The 10,873-nt window shown below is 43.0% G+C and overlaps 1 pseudogene; it reads left to right on the plus strand.

Annotated features, from left to right (window-relative positions):
* Positions 1-8,213: 8,213 nt before the first annotated feature.
* On the plus strand, positions 8,214-8,773 carry LOC144238771 (mitochondrial inner membrane protease subunit 1 pseudogene; annotated as a pseudogene).
* Positions 8,774-10,873: the final 2,100 nt, after the last annotated feature.

A 10,873-nucleotide genomic window follows, 5' to 3' on the forward strand; every position in this document is an offset into this window, starting at 1 on the left:
ACCATCCATTTTCCTCATCTCCCCACTGGGCCGCTTCCAGCATGTATACACATAGTTTTATCTTCATCACCTTATAAAAATGTCCTCTCTGGACTCTACTGCCCCCCTTCCGCTGCTCCCCATTTTTCTGTTCTCCTTTGCAGCAAAACTCTGGAAAGATTTGGCTGTTCCCTATGTCCTCCTCCAATTCTCTGTCGCCACACCCAAACGTCACCACACTTTGGCCATGACCACTCCCCAAAACTGCTTTTCCAAGGTCACTGATGATCGCCACGGTACTGAATCGATGCTCAGCCCTCATCCCACTTGACGTACCAGCAACATTCGATAGTATTGATTGTGTTCAGCTTCTTGGAAATGCTTTCCTCTCTTGGCATTCATGGCCATGCTCACCTGCTGCTTCCTTTACGGATTTATCCTCTCCCCCATGTCCAGCGCTTGGCTCTTAGACCCTCTCCTGTTCCTCCCTATTCTCCCCTGGGACCTCGTCGCTTTAACTGTCATCTCTGTGTCGATGACTGCTAGATGTGTATACTTCCATGCCTGACCTCCGCCCAGAAATCTTGGCTCATCCATCCAATCATCTACTCAGAAACTTCGCTTGGGCTTGGATGTCTCAAAAGATTTCAAAATGAATATGGCGAATGCTGAATTCCTGATCTTCCAGCTACCCTTAGATTTGAATCACCCCAAAATCTTCCCCACCTCAGTCAATGGCATCCATCCTTCCACTTGTTAAAGCCCCAAATCTCAGCAGTAACTGTCTAATTTCCTTTAAGTCAGAATTTTTTCTTCTTTTCCTATATGTAGAAGGACCCTAATAAAATGTCATAGGTCCCTTTGAGGAAGGAACCGGTGCCACAGGTACCATCAATCTTCCTCCGAGTCTTTCCCAAAAAGAATGTGGTCATTTACCAGGGTGACTGTGCAGTATGGGCATGGAAATACCCAACCTCTCTGGGATTACTGAAGACTGGGTTGGCACTCATTCCTGAAAACCCAAAATCCCACTGTGGTCTATCAGACCAAGCAAGGGACTGTGGACATCAGATGAGTGATGTAACTTTGGCCTAAGTCTTTCATGAGCTCAGTGGGTCCAGATACCCATCCTGTGATTATTTCACCGGTGTCTCGTTCCCTAGACCCACTTAAGCCTCATTTAATTGGAATAGACATTCTCAACACCTGGCAGAATCCTCCCACAGAGGGAGGGCAGAATATGATAGTTAACATGACAGATTATAGAGCCAGCTTGCCTAGGTTCGGATCCTCTACACGACGATGGCTGGTTGACTTGGACAACTTTCTTAGCTTCTCTGTGTTTCAGTCTCCTAATCAAATGTCCTGTAAGGATGGCATGAGGACTAAATGAGTTAGTGTTTGTCAGATGCTTAGAACAGTACCTGCACATTAAATAAATGCTACGTAAATGCTTCTTAAGTAAGTACACCTCTTAATGCCTTTCTTGATCTCATACTGCTCCTCAAATCAGTCAGGAAATGCTTTTGGCTTTGCTTTCCAAAGGGATCTACAGTTTGAATACTTTACACTACACCGCTCCTCAGTGCTGCCGCCAGAGAGCCAGCCACCACTACCTCTTGTCTGGATTATTGTGGTAACTTCTTAAGTGCTCAGGCTGTCCGGTCCCTCTCTAACCTGATCTCGTAACATTCTCCCCCATAGTGACTCCACTGCCCTTCAGCCACACCAGCTGCTTGCTGCTTCTCAAAGACTCCAGACTTGTTCTCACCTCCGTGCCTTTGCACTGTTTCCTCTGCCTCGGATGTCCTTATCTCAGAAATTCTCAGATCCCAACACTCATGTTGTGCTCAAACGTCACCTTCTCAACAAAGCCCACTCTGACCATTCCTATTTAGTGGTACTCCCATGCACCCTCCCAATACAGACACACAAACTCCCTGTCCTGCTCTGTTTTAATAACACTCGGTCACCTTCAGGGGCGCCTGGGTGGCTCAAGTCAGTTAAGCATCCGACTTCAGCTCAGATCACGATCCCATGTTTTGTGAATCTGAGCCCTGCATTAGGCTCTGTGCTGACAGCATGGAGTCTGGAGCCTGCTTCAGATTCTGTGTCTCCCTTCTCTCTCTGCACCTCTCTCTCCCTCCCTCTCTGTCTCTCTCTCAAAAATAAATAAAATTTTTAAAAAATTGTTTTAAATAGCACCTGGTCATCTTCAGAAATGTATACAGTTTACTGTATTTACTGGATCCCATAGATGATCATGAAAAGGTCCCAAAGGATTAAAGATCCACTACGTGGAAGGGACCAGCCTGGATCAATGCTTGGAGAAGGACTGTCCGGGAGAACCTCCTTGCCAGGCGGTGCATCCCCAGTTCCAAGCAGCAGACCACTGACGTGCCTGGCTTCGCCAGCCTTCAAGAGCGTCCTCAGCTGAGATCCTAAGAGTGAACAGAGCCCCGCTTAGGGAAACGATAACAGCACTACCAGAGGCGGGAAAACGAGTAAACTTCCCCCAAACTAGCATCTCCTTGCGAACAAGAACTGCTGGAGAAGAAGACAGCTTTAATTTTTCAATGAGATTTTAAAAAATAATAGTAACAATAGTGCTCAAAGAAATTCAATCTCAATATGAGAGAAAAAAAGACTCTAGGACACTCAAAGAGAGGTTCTCCCCCCGCCCCTGTTTTTAACTTCACATATTCCAGCGCTGAATTGAAGGAGCTGCTATTCTCCCTTGGGGATTGAATCTGGGCCTGTATGATCAAGCCAAAGATATCTTCACACAGAAAGTAAAACCACAAAGACATGGAAATCATTGTGAGAAGTTTTTTAAAAGGGCTCCGAGGACAGATGCAGAGACCTAACATAATAGGAGTTCCGAGGGAGGGAAAGGCGACAGATGCAGGAATGCATTAATTAAGGAAATAATAGAAGACATTTTCCCTGGTTTGAAGAAAGACTCTAGTCTGCAAATTTAAAGTGCTCATGGGGTTTCGGGCAGAATTGATGGGTGGGGGGGATGAAAAATAAACAAACAAACAGAAGCACACTTGGCCATGTCCTAGCAGAATCCCTAAATTTAAATATTATACACACACACACACACACATACACACACACACACACACACATATATATATTGGCTGTCAGACATGAAAACTAGATCACTTACAAAGGACAAGAGCCAACACCAGTTGGACTCACGCCCTTGAACAGAAGAAGACAGGAGAACTGAGACCCAGGAATTCCTCGCCCAGAACTGGGGAGAAGGATCCCAGCCCCAAATCCTATCCCTTGCTGAGAGAGCCACCTGCCAGGGAGGAGAGGCCCTGAGCCACTGTGTGAAGATCCAGGGCTGTGTCACTCCTCTAAGTGACACACTTAGAGGAAATAAGTAGATATTTCCTCTAAGGAAATGCTTTGCAAAGGACCCTGTCAGGACAACATCTCCAGGGGGACACAGGTGGTAAGTGACTGTGAGTCTCTGTCTCTACACACGTGCGTGTGTGTCTGCAGTTCCCACTCAGGCGCACCATATTTGAGTGCGAAATCATGGTCATACAAATAGAAGGAACATCCTACAAAGGCACCTTGGTGGCTCAGTCGGTTAAGCATCTGACTTCGGTTCAGGTCATGATCTCGTGGTTCATGTTTTCGAGCCCCACATCAGGCTTTGCACTGACAGTACAGAGCCTGCCCGGGATTCTCTCTCTCTGCCCCTCCCCAACTTGAGCTCTCTCCTCTCTCTTCTCTCAAAATAAATAAGCAAGCTTAAAAAAAAAAAAAAAGAAACATCCTACAGGAAAACTCTACAAACGTCTAAAAGTACTAAACTGTCTCATAGATTCTTGGGAAGGGAGGAAGGAGCAAGCAGACAAAGGAAGAGGTTTTCTTATATTTGTATCTGAGGTAAGAGTAGGCAAGTAAGAGCAATATGAAAGTGGAAGAAGGCAGGCAGAAAAAAACTTGGATGGAGAGGTGTAGCTTGTTTTCCTATCAATAGCAGGGAAAGAAGGAATTCAGTAGAAGTGAGAAAAGTAGAGTAGTACCCAGAAGAGTGGAAGATTGTGCTAGAAGCTCTACATTTAATAGGCAAAAACCTTGGCTGATCAACCAACCCACCAAAATAAAGGAAGAAAGGGGAAAAATGAAGGAACATAAATGGCATGCATGAGGTAAGATGAAAGAAATAAAATCAAAGATGTCTGATATCCCATTAAATGTGAATGGACTGGATTCTTCTTTCAAAGACAAAAAATGTCAGATTGGACTTTAAAAAGCAGATGTATCTTATTTCACGGCACACTTACAGCGAAGTGATTTGCTTAACGTGGAAAAGAAAGGAAGAGGCAAGCAGATATCAGAAAAATACATTCTTTGAAAAACAAAAAGAAAGGAAAGAAGGAAAAGCAGCAATACAGTTATAATTATCAAAGCAACATTGAAGATTATAAACATTGGGGGCGCCGGGGTGGCTCAGTCAGTTAAGCGTCCGACCCTTGATCTCAGCTCAGGTCTTGATCTTAGGGTCGTGAGTTCAAGCCCTGAGTTGGACTATGTGCTGGGTGAGAAGCCTACATATGTACGTACATACGTATATACATACATACATACATACATCGATTAAAAGCAGTACAAGAGGAAGGTTATAAAATATCAGCACCCTTTATGAAAAGAATGTAACAGTCCTAAATCTGTATGTGCCAAATATCTAAAAAGCTAAATATGTCAACCAAACACCATTAGAAATATTTTAATAAGACATAAACATTGATTTTCTAGTGAGTTATTATATTTTTAATTTTTTTTTTTTTTTTTGAGAGAGAAAGAGTGCAAGCAGAGGAGGGGCAGAGAGAGAGGGAGACACAGAATCCAAAGCAGGCTCCAGGCTCTGAGCTGTCAGCACAGTCTGACGCAGGACTCAAACCCACAAACGCAAGGTTATGACCTGAGCTAAAGTCTGACGTTTAACCAACTGAGCCACTCAGGCGCCCCCACTTTAAAGTGGCCTTTCTTTTCTGAAATGATAGCAGATGACAAGGGTTTTTTTAATTTTCTTACTTGAAAAATAAAAGATTTCCAGGCCTATGACTCCCACCCAATAAATTAATTCATGTGTGGATAAGATGCATTGCCAAGTGTGTGGGGACCCCAGTGCTCCGTGATCTCTTTCCTGGAGCTCTGAGGACTATCCACGCTACAAGGATATCTTGCTTCTGCAGTTGTCTGGCGCTGTGTGCAAATGCACTTGACCAGAAAGGGAAGGGGTCCAGTCATTCAAGGAACCAGATTTATCCTAGAGGGTTGGAGGGCTTAACAGTCCTGCCCCAGAGATTGGAAGAAAATGCTACATTGCAAAGCATTGCCAAGCTGATGATCCCTAGCCCTTTGTAAAATCCCTGATGGAGTCTGTCCCCACATTACCAACTCATGTCCATTACCCACCGTGTACTTGGTCCCCGCCCTGCCCCACCATGTTCTACTTAGGAAACTCATCATAATCCAATATCATTCCAGAAGAAAAACTTTCAGGCACACACAGAGCAATCATCGCTGTATGACAAAGTTGCCCCGAATCTGTCTTCAAAATTCAAAAGAAAAAAAAAAAAAATTGGAGGTTATAATTTTACCAAAACATCAAACCAAAGATGACAAGTACCATCTTCATTTACAGCATACTTTTATCCTCCCAGATTTCAAAATGATTTCTAATGTTATTATCTTCATCATTGTGTGATTCAAAGTTTACGGAGTTTACTTTAAACTGGAAATTTGGCTCGTTTACCATGGTGTTTCCCTTCTTTCCACCACGGGAGACAGCGTGGCACGGGGAGCTTTGGTCTGTCTGATAGCAAGTATCTGAATCAAATCATGCCTGAAAATTGTTTATTACCTGCGTTGCTTTCAGCAAGCTTGTCACCTCTGTAAGCCTCAGTTTCACATCTATAAAATGGGTGTTATAAGACCAACAGCACATAGGGAAGTACTGTGATGTGAAGTACTTAAGAAATGCTAGTCTTGTTTTTAAAAAATCTAATTAGACCTCCAATTTTAATTTTAAATGAACTTTTACAGGTTACCTCCTTTTCTGCTTGGATTATTTAAAAAAACAATTGGGAGAAAGCATTTAAATTTTCATTTCGAGTTTGTGACAAATTACACAAATGAATCTGGAGAGAAAAGATTTTGTGCCAAATGTTTTGCCTCCTGATAACCCCAAATACACAAAATAAGAACCACGGGTGATCTGGACTTGAATTTTACACCACTGTCTCTTTAACTAAACAGCCCTTAGCCCTGCGCTTTGTCACTGAATCATTACTGACTCAGAGGTTTATAAATACTGCTCCTTGAATCACTTGGAATTTTCTTTGCTGGTCCCTTACTTCCCTCTCTAAGTTTCGATTGGACCTGACCCTGTAAAGAGAGTGATATCTGACAAGTTCACTTCCCACACTACGGGGCTGCTAAGTCTCTGTGACGTACATGATGCGTTTATGAGAAGGAACATTCTAAAAATAAGCTTAATATATTCTCACTCAACTCGCTAAATAACTGATGTAACTTGAAGACAGTGAGCTGCACTCATCAGTTTTCTCTAACAGCTTACGAAATGTCAGAAAGAGTTGGAGGGGCACCTGGGTGGTTCAGTCAGTTGAGAGTCACCTTCTGCTCAGGTCACGATCTCACGGTTTGTGGGTTTGAGCCCCGCGTCGGGCTGTCTGCTGTCAGTGCAGAGCCTGCTTCAAATTCTATGTCTCCCTCTCTCTCTGCCCCTCCTACGCTCATGCTCTCTGCCTCTCTCAAAAATAAATAAGCATTAAAAGGTTTAAAAAATAAAGAAAGAAAAAAGATAGAAATGTCCAAAACTAGGGACACCACTCTTACCCCCTTACAAGATAAATTAGAATGCATACATTTTTATAGGGAAAAAAATGGTTCAAAAAATAATGTATAGGGGCGCCTGGGTAGCTTAGTCGGTTAAGCGTCCGACTTTCGCTTAGGTCATGATCTCGCGGTTCGTGGGTTCGAGCCCTATGTCGGGCTCTGTGCTGACTGCCAGCTCAGAGCCTGGAGCCTGTTTCAGTCTGTGACTCCCTCTCTCTCTGACCCTCCCCTGCTCACGCTGTCTCTCTCTCTCTCTCCTAGAAATAAATAAAACATTAAAAAAAAATGTATAGAGGGGACCCTGGGTGGCTGTCAGTTAAGCATCCAACTTTGGCTCAGGTCATGATCTCATGGTTCGTGGGTTCGAGCCCTGTGTCTGTCAGACTCTGTGCTGAGAACTCAGAGCCTGGAGCCTGCTTTGGATTTTGTGTCTCCCTCTCTCTCTGCCCTTCCCCACCCCGGGTCATACTCTGTCTCTGTCTCTCTCTCAAAAATAAATAAACATTTAAAAAATTTTTGATAACAGTAATATAAATATATTACAGTCAAAGTTCAAGCCTCATTTGGTAGAAATAGTGAAAACACTCAGTAAAAAACAGCCAAGGTGCCATGTTGGAAGCAGCTGAAATGTGATTGCTGGTGCATGAAATCATTTCAGGGAGGGCTTTGTTTGAGGAATAGGGGCTGAGGAATTACAGACAGAGTGCACAAGTCAACACTGTTAGAGTCAACTCATCACCTGTGCTAACAATAATGTTCAGCAGCAAAGATAATCCCCAAACCTTTTACATTGCCTTTGTATTATCACATTGTTTGCAGTAGCTTGATTTTCCCAGTTATATTTAAGGTTTGCTTGCTTTTCTGTGTATTCATGACCTGATAGATGGGGGAAAGATACCCAGCAGCATCCTCAAGGGCACAGGGAAGCCAGGGAGATAAAATTTTGCTCAAGATCATCTATGGAACAAATCGTGCCTGCAAGTGAGTAGGAGGCATTTGGAGGGAGGCCAGTCACAATACTTGATGGCTCTGCAGTGTGTCAGCCGCCCTACAGGTGGCCCGGGGAGAAGCAGGCTTGCAAGCACACCTACTCACCGCAGTCTCCTTTCCTTCAGGCCCACACCCACCGCTCCAGAGTTCTTATGATTAGAGCACTGTAGATGATGGGCCTCGATAAAAGCAGGGTTCCTTTTGTGGCCCAGGTAAGAAAGGCTCACCTGAGTTCTGGGTGAGAGCCCCCCGGGCTTCTTTGGGGACAGAGGAACCTGAAACCATGAATCACAAAGACACTCTTGAGATGTCTGTTGGTTGGTTTTTCTGGAAGCCCTGGAATCACCCTAAAAATGGAACGTGTTGTACAAAGACCTCTGTACATTCGATGGTGGCAGAATCCACATAGAACCCTGCTTCCTGGTGTTCTGGGGACATCCTTTCATCTCGTGGGCTATACTGTTCAGCACGGCTGCGTACCCTATACTTTTTTGTGCTTTAGAATGTGTCAGTGGTGTTATGTGTTCTATGCCATCTACGGAGCCCACCTTTCAAAATCAGATACTGTCTTTGCAGAAAATCTTAGTTGACATTTTTATGGTATCCAAAGAAGTGACATCGTGATTGCAAAAAGCCAGAGTGATCCAAAATCACATTTTGGTCAAAGAGTAATTGGTTTGTAAGGAGACAAAATTTTCCCCAGTAGTTCATCAGGTTTCTTTAAAAATCATGGTAATGGGCCAGTGTATCATGGTGGATTAGAAGGTGCTAATCTAGAGAATTCTGCGATTCCAGGAACTGTGAGATCTGTTACATATGGATTAGTAAAAGGATGTAGCTTAAGATTTGCCCTCTGACTGCCCTGGGATTTCTAAGCGACAGCTCTCATAGCCACAGATTTTCTGATGATTAGCCAGCATGTATTCTTTTAGCTTGTTTATTGTCTCCTATTCAAGTGAATTTATTATTGCCACTCAAACCATTTATTTACCAAGAAAATACTGATTTTTCCAAAAAAAGGATCACCCCCATAATTGAGGGACCAAAGTCCAAAGAGAGATAACACATATAAGTTGAAAAGTGAGTGAGCTAAGCCACATTGCTTGGAGTGACCAGAAAAAAGAATTTTCCAAGGAATCTTTCTGACTCTTAAGAAGGAGATGAACTGCAAGTTCTGTAAAATCTCTCGGTAATCTTTTAAATTCTGGGGAAGGTGACCCTGAAACAACTAGTTTCAAATCCTCTGCCCAGAAATGGACAAAATGATGAAAGTAAAATACCAGAATCAAGTGCTCAGTGCTGAAAGTAAGATATTGTCAGCAGAGAGGATTATCTGATCTATAAGGTAAAAGTGAAACAGAATCAAAAGATCTCACCAAAAGCCAACTCGGTTCTCCCATCCTGGAGGTGGGGAGAAGGAAGTGTTGATGGAAGCGAAGCAAGTCTTGACAGATTTCTCCAGCAATCCTATTAACGGGGGTGAGGGTAAGAGGCAAGAGTGAGCACCCCAGAGGACAGATGCACAGATGTAGAGGCTTCAAGGGCAGGGCAGGAAAGCAAAGCTAGGGCTTAGCAGAAAACCTTGTAGCAATTCCGCTCACTGCCTACTCAGTTCCCCAATAGCAGGCACGGATCCGTTCCTATCTAGAAAAGTATTTTCCTGAAAGAGACGGAGGCAGGACCTCAATTCCATTGTGAAAGGTCCAAAAAGACCCTGAGAAAGTTGAAGATCACTCCTATGGACATACTTTTCCTATTGGAATTATTTAACTGTGGCGTAGTTTGGTGCAGGACCACCGATGAAATCCTCTCCGAGAGGCCTCCAGATTTTCTCTTATCTGGAATGTTATGTGCCTGGCCACTTCCTCCTGATATGTTAAAATGCACTCCCAAATTAGAGATGATTTGGGGCACTGTGTGTAGAGCGACATGCATCCACAATGACAAGTCACGCTCCCAATTTGCTGAGTATAAGCCCCAGGGAAGACTTCACAGAAAGCTGTGCCCATCCTGTGTCCTTGGAGGGGAGGCCAGGCTGAGCAATAAGACAAGTGCAAAGAAATTTCCGGTATAATAATTTCAGCAAAGAGTGGAAACACAGCTTCTGTGGCAGGCACACAAATTCCCTCCCTTCCTGACCCACGTGTGACCCTGTTCCCTCCCTACCCTATTCAGGCTGCTGAACAATCCAGCTGATAACATTATCTAACACCCAGCACTGCAGGGTATCTATGAGAAAAATAACAGACCAGAGTCATATATCTCTGCAACATTCAATGCCAAAAGAAAAGGGAACCTATAATTTTTAAAGGAAATAGCCATGACTCATGAGTTGTATAATTCAGTAAAATGTCCTTTTCATATAGCAGTAACAGAAAAATCTTATCAAATATGCAAATCATCAGAAAGTACACAGCCCATACTCTACTGAGGAAAATAGCTTGAGGACATTAACCAGTGGCAAACAAGAGATGCAAATAAAAGAAGTCACAGGTGGAGGTACAGTGGCATGAATGTCCCTGATACGGGAGTTAAAATACATAACCAAATCTAAACGACCTGGCACATAAGGTTATAAAACAAGGTGCAAATGTGATTCTTGAAAGTAGAAATAATAAATTCTAAAATACTACCGTCTTAACAATTCAAGAATTATCTAGGAAGAACTCCCAGAGGATACCAAGAAAACCCTGCAAAATGGAAGAAATGTTATCCCTGATAAATTCTTGATCATAATAGGTGTCAGCCGTGAGATACTATTTCATATTAATAACCTGAAAAAGTTTGTACCTGAGGATTTAAAAGAAATCCTTAGTGAAACTATGAGGCCAATATTCACTGCAAAAAAAAAAAAATTGATAAATTGATAGATAAATTGATGTGCCTAGTAACATGCCATAACATTATCATTTTAAAGTTTAAAAAATAGGTTACTATAGATATGAGGAAATTAATATACTTAATGCATTTCTAAAGGATTAGGTAGATGAAAATAATCAATGAGCAATAAAAG

This window comes from Crocuta crocuta, unplaced genomic scaffold (assembly GCF_008692635.1).
Source record: "Crocuta crocuta isolate KB4526 unplaced genomic scaffold, BGI_CrCroc_1.0 scaffold854, whole genome shotgun sequence".
Classification (NCBI taxonomy): domain Eukaryota; kingdom Metazoa; phylum Chordata; class Mammalia; order Carnivora; family Hyaenidae; genus Crocuta; species Crocuta crocuta.